This window comes from Desmodus rotundus, chromosome 5 (genome assembly GCF_022682495.2).
Source record: "Desmodus rotundus isolate HL8 chromosome 5, HLdesRot8A.1, whole genome shotgun sequence".
Lineage (NCBI taxonomy): Eukaryota > Metazoa > Chordata > Mammalia > Chiroptera > Phyllostomidae > Desmodus > Desmodus rotundus.
In genome coordinates, this window is record NC_071391.1 from 5,001 (window position 1) to 17,769 (window position 12,769).

Sequence of the window (12,769 nt, forward strand, 5' to 3'; positions counted from 1 at the left end):
ATTCCCAAACCCCTAGCCCCCAACCCATGTGCCCTAACCCCTGATCCTGGGCCCTAGCCCCTAGCACCTAACCCGTAGCCCCTAGCCACTAGCCGTAGCCTCGTGCTGTAGCCCCTAGCCCCTAGCTGTAGCCCCTAGCTATACCTGTAGCCATAGCCCCTAAGTCAAAGCCATAGCCATAGTCCCAAAGCCATAGAACCCAGCCTCTAACCCATGGCTTCTAACCCCTATGCCATACCCTTAAGCTATAGCCCTAAACCATAGCCCTAAGCCTTAGCCATAGCCGTAGCCCTGAGCCACAGCCCTGAGTCATAGCCCTAAGCCATGGCCATACCCTGAACCCATAGCCAGAGCCATTGCCCTACGCCATATCCCTACTCCATAGCCCTACGCCACAGGCATCACCCTATGGCAGAGCCATAGCCCTAATCCATAGCCATAGCCCTAGGCCATAGCCGTAGCCGTAGCCATAAACCTAGACCATAGCCCTAGCCATGGCCATAGCCATAGGCCGTAGCCTTAGACATAACCCTACACCATACCCCTACACCACAGACACAGCCCTACAACATAGTCATAGCCCTATGCCCTAGCCATAGCCAAAGCCATAGCCCTACACCCTAGCAATAGCCCTATGCACTAGCCATAGCCATACCCCTATACCATACCCCTACACCATAGCCCTACAACATAGCCATAACCTTGCACCCTAACCTTAGCCCTAGCCATAACTCTACACCCTTGCCTTAGCACTAGACATAACCCTATGCCGTAGCCATAGATCAACATCCTACCCACTGCCCTACGCCATACCCCTACGCCATAGCGATAGCCCTAGGCCATAGCCATAGTCATACCCCTACGACATGACCATCGCCATAGCCCTATGCCATTGCTATATGCATAGCCCTATAACTTACCCATAGCGATAGCCCTAGCCATTCACCTACAAACATAGCCATACGCATTAGCCCTATACCATAGCCCTTACACTAGACATAGCCATACCCCTAGACATAAAGCCCTAAACATATAGCCCTAGACATATAGCCATTGCCATAGCCATAGCCCTAACCCATAGCCATAGCCCTAAAACACAGCCATACCCATACCCCTAAACCATACCCATAGCCCAAAGCCATAGACATAACCAATCACCCTAAGCCACACCTGTACCCCTAAGCCATACCCCTAGGCCATACCCATAACCCTAAGTAATAGCCATATCCATAGCCATAGCCACAGCCATAGCCCTAACACTTAACGCTAAGCCCTAACACTGTACACTAACAATAACCCTAAGCCATGGTCCTCCACGAGGCACTAGCCCCTATCTCCTAGCCCCTAACACCTAGCCCTGTGCCCTAACCCCTGGCCCTGGCCCCTAGCCCCTAGCACCTAACTCCTATCCCCTAACCGCTAGCTGTAACCCCTAGCCATAGCCCCTGCCCCTACACTTAGCCCCTAGCCATAGCCCCTAGCCATAGCCCCTAAACTGTAGCCATACCCCCTAAGCTTTAGCCCCTATCCAGGCCGTAGCCATTGCCCCTAAGCCGTAGCTCCTAAGCTGGAGCCATAAACATACCCGTAGCCATAGCCCTAAGCCATAGCAATAGACCTGAACCATAGCCACACCCATAGCCGTAGCCCTGAGCCATACCCCTAAGTTGTACCTATAGCCCTAAGCTGTACCCATTGCCCTAAGCCATAGACCTCAGGCATGGCAATATCCCTAAGCCATAGCTCTAACCCATAGCCATAGCCATAGCCATAGCCCTATGCCATGGCCATAGGCATAGCCCTATGTCATAGCCCTAACCATTGCCCTATGCCATTGCCATAACCCTATAGCACAACCATAGCCCTATGCCATAAACCTACGCCATAGCCGTAACCCCACAGCACAGCCATAGCCACAGTCCTAAGCCATACTCTGAAGCTGTACCCATAGCCCTAAGCCATATCCCTCACCCTTAGCAATAACCCTAACCCATAGCACTAGCCATACTCATGGCCCTACACAATAGCCATAGCCACAGACCTATACCATAGCCCTAGCACTACCACTAGCCATTGCCCTATGCCACAACCCTATGCCATAGCCATAGCCCCACACCATAGCCATAGACATAGCCATGGCCATAACCCAATGCCATTGACATTGACATACCCATAGCCATACCCCTACACCATAGCCATAACCATAGCATTACACCATACCCCGAGGCATAGCCATAACCCTACAGCACAGCCATAGCCCTACGCCATAGCCATACCCCTACACCATAGCCATAGCCATAACCCTACACAATAGCCCTAGCCCTACGCCACAGCACTAACCCTAGACATAGCCCTAACCCTGGACATAGCCATATCCATAGCTATACCCATAGCCCTCAGCCATAGCTCTCACCCATACCCTAGCCCTACTCATAGGCCTAACCCATAGCCATACCCACAGCTCTGACCCATAACCACAGCCCTAAGACAACCACAGCCCTAAGACAAAGAACTAAGCCATAGCCATAGGCCATTGCTGTATTCAAAGCCCTATGCCATTTCCATATTCATAGCCCTACGGCCCAGCACTAGCCATACTCAGCCATACGCCCTAGACATATCCCTACACACTAGCCATAGTCAAAGCCATTCCCCTACAGCATACCCATCACCCTACAAACTAGCCATAGCATAGCCGTACCCATACACCCTAGGCATAACCCTACACCATAGCCATAGCCATACCCCTATGCCATATACCTACACCATAGCCATAACCCTACACCATACACCTACACCATAGCCATAACCCTAAGACATAGCAGTACCCCTATACACCAGCCATAGCCATAGCCATAACCCTAAGCTGTACCTACAGCCCCAAGCCATACTCATACTCCTATGCCATAGGTCTCAGCCATAGCAATAACCCTAAGCCATAGCCATAGCTGTACCCCTACATTTCCATAGCCATAGCAATATACATAGCCATACACCTTAGACATAGCCATAGCCATTCACCTACACCATGACCCTACGCCATATCCATACCTTACGCCATAGCCCTAACACTAGACATAGCCCTAACCCTAGACATATAGCCCTAGACATAGCCATAGCCATAACCCTAAACCATACACATACCCCTAAGCCATACCCCTAACCCTTACCCACACCCCTAAGCCATAGCCATAACCATAGCCATAGCCATACCGATAGCCCTAACAATAAACACTAAACATTAACACTAAACCCTAACACTAAACACTAACAATAACCCTAAGGCATGGCCATGCACAAGACGCTAGCCCCTATCATGTAGCCCTGTGTCCTAAGCCATGTTCCCTAAACCCTAGCCCCCAAAACATGTGCCCTAACCTCTGGCCCTCGCCCCTAACCCCTAGCCCATAACCCTTACCACCAACTCCTACCCGTAGCCACTAGCCATAGCCCCTAGCCAATAGCCCTAGCTGTAGCCGTATCCACACCCATAACCCCCATAAGGCAAAACCTGTAACCCATAGCCCCTAAGCCATAGCCTCCAACCCCTAAGCCATAGCTCGTAAACCATTGCAATAAGCCATAGCCATAGCGCTAACACTAAAAACTTACACTAAACCCTAAAAATAACACTACACCCTAACACTAAACCATAACACTACCCTTAAGCCATAACCCTGGACCTGGCAATAGCCCCTATATCCTAGCCCCTAGCACCTAGCCCTGTGCCCTAACACCTAGCCCTGGCCCCTATCCCCTATCCCCTAACCCTAGACCCTATCTGTGGCTCCTAGATATACCCCCTACCCCCTAGCCATAGCCATAGCCATAGCCCCTAAGCCATAGCCCCTAAGCTGTAGTCATAGCCATAGCCATAGCCCATAAGGCATACCAATAAGCCATACCCACAGCCCTAAGCCATAGCCACACCCACAGCCCTAAGTCAGGCCCATGGCCCTAGGGTATAGCCCTAGGCAACAGCCAAACACCTAAGCCATAGCCCTAAGCCATACCCATACCCCTAATCCATACCCCTAAGCCGTACCCATACCCCTAAGCCATAGCCATAGCCATAGCCATAGCCATAGCCATAGCCATAGCCCTAACATTAAACACTAAACCATAACATCAAACCCTAACACTAACCCTAAGCCATGGCCCTGGCCATGGCACTAGCCTCTATCTCCTACCCCTAGCAATTAGCCCTATGCCCTAAGCCCTGTTCCCTAACCCCTAGCCCCCAAGCCATGTGCCCTAAACCCTGACCCTGGCCCCTAGCTACTAGAACCTATCCCCTAGCCACTAGCCACTAGCCCCTAGCCCCTACTTCTACCCCCTGGCTATAGCACCTAATCCCTAGCTGTATCCCCTAGCTGTAGCTGTAGCCATAGCCCCTAAGTTGTACCTGTAGCGCCGTAGCCATAGCCCCAAAGCCATAGAACCCAGCCTCTAAGCCACGGCTTCTAACCCCTACGCCATGCCCCTCAGCTATAGCCCTAAACCATAGTCCTAAGCATTAGCCATAGCCATAGCCCTGAGCCATAGCCCTAAACCATAGCCATAGCCCAAAGCCAGAGTCAGAGCCATTGCCCTATGCCATATCCCTACTCCATAGCCCTACACCATAGGCATAACCCTATGACAGAGCCATAGCCCTAGGCCATACCAATAGCCCTACCCCATAGCCATAGCCATAGCCATAGCCATAGCCATAGCCCTAACACTAACAATAAACCCTAACACTAAACCCTAACACTAACCCTAAGCCATGGCCATGGCCCTGGCACTAGCCCCTATCTCATAGCCCCTAGCACCTAGCCCATAGCCCCTAAGCTGTAGCCATAGCCCATAAACCATAGCCAGAGCCAGAGCCACAGCCACAGCCCCTAAGGCACAGCCCATAAGCCATAGACCCTAAGCCAAAGCCCCTAGCCCCTAAGCCATAGCTCCTAAGCCATAGCAATAAGCCATACCCATAGCCCTAAGCCATAGCCATAGCCCTAACACTAAACACTAACACAAAACACTAAACACTAACACTTAAACCCTAACAATAAACCCTAACCCTCGTCCTAAACCCTAGCCCCAGCCATTGACATAGCCCTAGACATAGCCATAGCCATAGACATAGCCATACCACTCAGCCATAGCTCTCAGCCATACCCATAGCCCTACTACTGCCCACAACCCTAAGCCATAGCCATAGCCCTATACCATAGCCATACCCTATGCCATAGCCCTAACCCTAGACATAGCTCTAACCCTAGACATAGCCCTAAGACATAGCCCTAAGCCATACCCATAACCCTATGCCAAAACCCTCAGCCATAGCAATAGCCATAAGCCGTAGCCATAGCCATAGCCCTACGAAATTGCCATAGCCATAGCCCTACACCATAGCCACAGTCATAGCCGTAGCCATATGACATTTCAAAGGCCGTAACCTATGCCATAGCCATAACACTAGACATAGCCCTAACCCTAAACATAGCCCTAAGCTGTACCTATAGCCTTGAGCTGTACCCATAGCCCTATGCCATAGCCCTCAGCTATAACAATAGCCCTAAGCCATAGCCCTAAACCATAGCCACAGTCATAGCCGTAGCCCTAAGACATTGCCACAGCTGAACCCCTAGCCATTGCCCTACACAATAGCCCTACACCATAGCCATGACCCTATGGCACAGCCATAGCCCTACACTATAACCATAGCCAGAGCCCAATGCCATTGCCACAGCCCTACACAATAGATGTAACCCTAGGCATAGCCCTTACCCTACACATAGCCCTAGACATAGCCCTCAGCCATACCCTCACCCATAAATCTCAGCCATACCCGTAGCTCTAGCCCTAGCCATAGCCCTAAGCCATAGCCATAGCCATAGACATAGCCAAAGCCCTAACAGTAAACACTAAAACATAACACTAAACCCTATCACTAACCCTCAGCCATGGCGCTGGCCCTGACACTAGCCCCTATCTCCTAGCATCTACCACCTGGACCTCTGCCCTATGCTCTATTCCCTAAGCCCTAGCCCTAGCCCCCAACCCCTGTTCCCTAACCCCTGGCACTGGCACTAAAGCCCTAGCTATAGCCCCTAGCTGTAGCCCCTAGCTGTACCCCTAGCCATAGCTGTAGCTATATCCCCTAAGCTGTAGCCACAGCCACTAAGCCATAGACACTAAGCTGTAGCCATAGCCATAGCCCCTAAGCCATAACTTCTAGCCCCTAATCCATAGCCTTTAACCCCTAAGCCATAGCCCCTAAGCCATACTAATAAGCCATACCCATAGCCCTAAACCATACTCATGGCCCTAGCCCTCAGCCATACCCCTAAACCATACCCATAGCCCTAAGCCATAGACCTACCCCTAGCCATAGCCCTAGGCCATAGCCCTAAGGCATAGCCATAGCCCTAAGCAAGAGTCCTAAGCCATACCTATAGCCATAGCCCTAACACTAAACACTAAACCCTAACACTAACCCCAGGCCATGGCCCTGGCCCTGGCACTAGTCCCTATCTCCTGGCCCCTAGCACCTAGGCCTGTGCCCTAACCCCTGGCCCTGGTCCCTAGCCCCTACCTGTAGCCCCTAAGCTGTAGCCATAGCCCCTAAGCCACAGCCATACCATAGCCAAAGCCACATGGCCCCAAGCCACAGCCCCTAAGCCATATCTCCTAAGCCATAGCAATAAGCCATACCCATAGCCCTAAGCCATAGCCATAGCCCTAACACTAAACACTAACACAAAACACTAAACACTAAAACTAAATCCTGACACTAAACCCTAACCCTAACCCTCACCCTAATCCCTAGCCCCAGACCTACACATAACCCTAGACATAGCCATACCAATACTCATAGCCATACCACTCACCCATAGCTCTCAGCCATACCCATAGCCCTGGTCCTACCCACAGACCTCAGCCATAGCAATAGCCCTAAGCCATAGCCATAGCCATAGCCATAGCCCTACAACATTGCCATAGCCATAACCTATGCCATACCCATAACCCTAGACATAGCCCTAGTTATAGCCCTAAGCTGTACCTATAGCCTTGAGCCATACCCATAGCCCTATGCCATGGCCCTCAGCCATAACAATAGCCCTAAGCCATAGCCCTAACCCATAGCCACAGTCACTGCCTTACACAATAGCCCTACACCATAGCCATAACCCTACGACACAGCCATAGCACTACACCATAGCCATAGCCATCGCCCTACGACATAGCCATTCTCCTAGCCCTAGCTCTAAGCCATAGCCCTACACCATAGCCATACCCATAACCCTATGCCATAGCCATAGCCCTGCACAATAGCTGTAACCCTAGGCATAGCCCTTACCCTAGACATAGCCCTAGACAGAGCCCTAGACAGAGCCCTCAGCCATAGCCCTCAGCCATACCCGTAGCTCTAGCCCTAGCCATAGCCATAAGCCATAGCTCTAAGCCATAGCCATAGCCCTAAGCCATAGCCCTAAGCCATAGCCATAGCCATAGCCATAGACATAGCAACTGCCCTAAAAGTAAACACTAAACCCTAACACTAAACCCTGTCACTAACCCTCAGCCATGGCCCTGAACCCGGCACTAGCCCCTATCTCCTAGCCCCTAGCACCTAGCCCTGTTCCCTAACCCCTGGCACTGGCCCCTAGCCCCTAAGCCATAGCCACAGCCCCTAAGCCATAACCTCTAACACCTAAGCATTAGCCCCAAGGCCATAGTAATAAGTCATACCCATAGCCCTAAACCATACTCATAGCCATAACCCTGACCCATACCCCTAACCCATACGCATAGCTCTAAGCCATACACCTACCCATAGCCATAGCCCTAGGCCATAGCCCTATCATATAACCATAGCACTAATCAAGAACCCTAAGCCATAGCCATAGTCATACCCTAGCAGTACACAATAAACACTAACACTAAACCCTAACAATAAACACTAAACCCTAACACTCACCCTAAGCCATGTCCCTGGCCCTAACACTAGCCTCTATCTCCTAGTCCCTAGCACCTAGCCCTGTGGCCAAAATCCTCTTCCCTAAGCCCTAACCCACAACCCCTGTGCCCTAACCCCGTGCCCTGGCCCCTAACCCCTAGCAGCTAGCCATAGCCCCTAGCTGTATCCCCTAAGCTATAGCCTGTGGGGAACTGTTCCTCACATGGGAAATGTGGCTCAGCCACCATTTGCAAAAGCCACTGGGGAGCAAGGTTGGCAGCCAGGACCCACGTCCATAGATAAGTTCTCCAGTGGGAAATCAGGCCTGCATTGTACCTACACTTCTACGAGACTTGATCTTCCTAAAACTCCCTCAACCTAAGGCAGCAAATGTATACTGAGTATCTTTAACTTCCTAAAGTCTCTGCTAAACCACCCAAGTATGAGTGGGACCAGTTTCCCCCTCGAGCTGTAACATCCTTCTCTTTTAAGTAATTAGCAGTACTCTGTCCTTTGTGGTCCTTAAAACGTAATCATCTATGGTGAACCTGTGCAGAGTAAATGAGAACCATCCTTCATGTAATGTGCCCAGAAAAACAATAAAAGCCTGTCCAGGCGGGGATCAGCCTCTCTCTGGAGCTCTCTCTAGCGCTCTCACCCTCTCTCACTTAGAGAGTGGCCATGCCATCCCTTTTCCTCCACAGGATTTCTGTACTCTGTGTATATTTCTATATTACAGCCACAAGACCGGATCCTGCGGGCTGGGATCTGCTTCAATAGCCCCTAGCCCATAAGCCATAGCCCATAAGCCATAGCATCTAACCCCTAAGTCATAGACCCTAGCCCCTAATCCATGGCCTCTAACCACAAAGCCATAGCCCCTAAGCCATAGCAATAAGCCATACCCATAGCTCTAAGCCATAGCCCTAAGTCATAGCCATAACCATAAGCCATAGCCAAAGCCAGAGCAAGAGACCTAACACTAAACACTACACACTAAACTCTAACACAAACACTAAACCAAAACACTAAACCCTAACACTAACCGTAAGCCATGGCCCTGACCCTGGCCCCTAGCCCCTACCCATAGCCCATGGCTGTAGCCCCTACCAGTAGCCCCTAGCCCCTGGCCGTACCCGTAGCCATAGCCCCTATCCATAGCCCCTAAGCTGTAGCCATAGCCTCTAAGCCATAGCCCCTAGTCATAGCCATAGCTGTAGCCCATAAGCTGTAGCTGTAGCCCCTAAGCCGTAGCCATAGCCATACCCATAGCCCCTAAACCATAGCCTGTAAGCCATAGCCCCTTAGCCATAGCTCCTAGCCCCTAAGCCAGAGCCCCTATGCCAGAGCAATAAGCCATACCCATAGCTCTTAGCCTTAGCCCTAAGACATAGCCATAGCCATAAGCCAGAGCCAGAGCCAGAGCCACAGCCAGAGCCCTAACACTAAACACTACACACTAACACTAAACTCTAACAAAAACAATAAACCCTAACACTAACCCTAATCCATGGCCCTGGCCATGGTACTAGCCCCTATCTCCTAGTCCCCAGAACCTAGCCCTGTGCCATAAGTCCTGTTCCCTAACCACTAGCCACCAAACCCTGTGCCCTAACCCCTGGCCCTGGCCCCTGACCCCTAGCCCCTAGCCCATAGCTATAGCCCCAAGCTCCTAACTGTACCCCATAGCCATAGGTGTCCCCACAGCACCTCAGCTGTAGCTGTAGACCCTAAGCTGTAGCCCTAGCCATACCCCCTAAGCCATAGCCCCTAACCAATAGCCTCTAACACCTAGGCCATAGTCCTTAAGCCATAGCAATAAGCCATACCCATACCCTAAACCATAGGCATAGCCATACCATACCCCTGAGACATAGCCATAAGCCATAACCATAGCCATAAGCCACAGCCACAGTCCTAAGCCATAGCCATAATCCTAAGCAATACCCCTCAATCCTAGCCAAAGCCATAGCCATAATCCTAAGCAATACCCCTCAATCCTAGCCATAGCCATAGCCCTACACCATAGTTCTAGCCATAGCCGTAGCCATTACCCTACAACATAGTCCTACACCCTACCCATAGGCATAGCCCTAAGCCATACCCCTACACCATACCGATAGCCCTAAGCCATAGCCATAAGCCATAGCCATAATCCTAACCCCTACTACATTGCCATGGCCGTAGCCCTATGCCATTGCCATATCCATAGCCCTATAACTTACCCATAGCGATACCCCTAGCCATTCACCTACACCATAGCCCTATGCATTACCCCTGCGTCATAGCCATAACCCTACGTCACAGCCATATCCCTATGCCATAACCAGAACAAGAGCCCTATGCATTAGCCATAGCCCTAACACTAGACATAGCCCTACACATAGACATACCCATAGACATATAGCCCTACACATATAGCCGTATACATACCCATAGACATAGCCATAGCCATACCCATACCCATACCCATAGCCCTATACCATACACATAGCCCTAAGCCGTACACAAAAGCAAGCCTAAGCCATTCCTGTACCCCTAAGCCATAACCCTAAGCCATACCCATAACCCTAAGCCATAGCCATACCCACAGCCATAGCCATACCCACAGCCATAGCCACACCCACAGCCCTAACACTAAACACTAAGCCCTAACACTAAACACTAACCCAAACCCTAAGCCATGGCCCTGCACAAGGCACTAACCCCTATCTCCTACCCCTACCACCTAGCCCTGACCTTGACCCTGACCCTGACCCTAGCCCTAACCCTGACCCTAGCCCTGACCCTGACCCTAGCCCTAGCCCTAACCCTAGGCAATAGCCATAGCCATAGCCATAGCCATAGCCCTAACACAATACCTAGCCCTAACATGATACCTAGCCCTAGCCCTAACACGAACCCGAGCCCTGGCCATGTCCCTCACCCTTGACCCGTGACCGTTGAACCCGGACCTGGCCCCGGACCATACCCTGCTCTTACCCTGGCCTTAGCCCCACCCGTACACGTAGCCCCTATTCATACTTGTAGACCCTAAGCCATAGCCTGTAAACCATAGCCATAGGGATAGCCCCTAAGCTTAACCCTGTAAAACATAGCCCCTAAGCCATAGAGCCTAGCCCCTAAGCCAGAGCTTCTAATCACGATGCCATACCCCTATTCTATACCCTTAAGCCATACCCCTAAGTCATACCCATGCCCCTAAGGCTTAGCCTTAGCCATAGCCCTGACCCATAGCCATGAGCCATAGTCCTGTCCCATAGCCAAACCCACACCCAAAGCACTAATTCATACCCATAGTCCTAAGTCATAGCCGTCAGCCATAGCCGTAGACGTAGCCCTACAACATTCCCATACCCGTAGCCTTACGCTATAGCCCTAGCCAGAGCCATTGCCCTATGCCATAGGCCTACGCCACAGATCTACACCATAGCCATCTCCCTAGCCATAGCCCTACACCATAGCCATAGCCCTACACCATAACCCTAACCCTAGATTGAGCCCTAATCCCAGACATAGCCTTACCCTTACACATACCCCTAGACATACACATATCCATAGCCATATCCTTACACATACACATAGCCATAGCCCTCAATCATAGCCCTCACACTTAACTCTCACCCATAACTATATCCCTAGACTTAGCCATAAGCCTAACCCATAGCCATAGCCATAGCCCTACAACATAGTACTAACCCTAGACTAACTTCTAACCCTAGATATAGCCATACACATAGCCATAGCACCTACCCATAACACTCAACCATACTTCTAGGCCATACCCACACCCATAGCCCTACTCATAAGTTTAACTGATAGCCATACCCACAGCTCTAACCCATACCCATAGCCCAAAGCCAAATTCCTAAGCCATAACCCTATGCCATAGACATAACCCCACGTCAAAGCCATATCCCTACACCATAGCCAGAACAAGAGCCCTATGCCATAGCTATACCCTATGCCATAGCCCTAGCACTAGACATAGCCCTAACCATAGACATACCCCTACACATATAGCCCTTAATATATAGCCCTAGACATAGCCATAGCCCTAAGCCATAGCCATACCCATAGCTCTAAACCTTACCCATAGCCCTATGCCACTGCCATATTCATAGCCCTATGCCATTTCCATAATCATAGCCCTATGCCATTTCCATATTCATAGCTATACATCATAGCCCTAGCCATAGTCATAGCCATAGCCCTACCCATTGCCCTACAACATATCCCTACACCATAACCATACCCATAGCCCTATGCTATACCCATAGCCAAAGCCATAGCCCTACGGCATAACCATCAACCGACCCCCTAGCCATAGCCATAGCCATACACCCTACGCATAGCCCTACACCCTAGTCATAGACATAGCCCTACGCCATACACCTACACCATAGCCACAGTCCTATGATATACCAGTAGCCCTACACCCTAGCAATAACCATAGCCCTCAGCTGTACCCATATTCCTATGCCATAAGCCTCGGCCAAAGCAATAGCCCTAAGCCATAGACATAGCCGAACCCCTACAACATTGCCATAGCCGTAGACCCGTGCCAAAGCCATATCCATGGCCCTACACCTTAGACATACCCATAGCCATAGCCATTCACCTATGCAATAACCCTACACCATAACCGTAGGCCATAGCCATAACCCTATGTACAGCCATATCCCTACTCCATAGCCAGAACAAGAGCCCTATGCCATAAGCCATACCCTACACCATAGCCCTAACACTACACATAACCCTAACCCTAAACATACAACCCTAAACATATAGCCCTAGACATAGCCATAACCCTAAGCCATA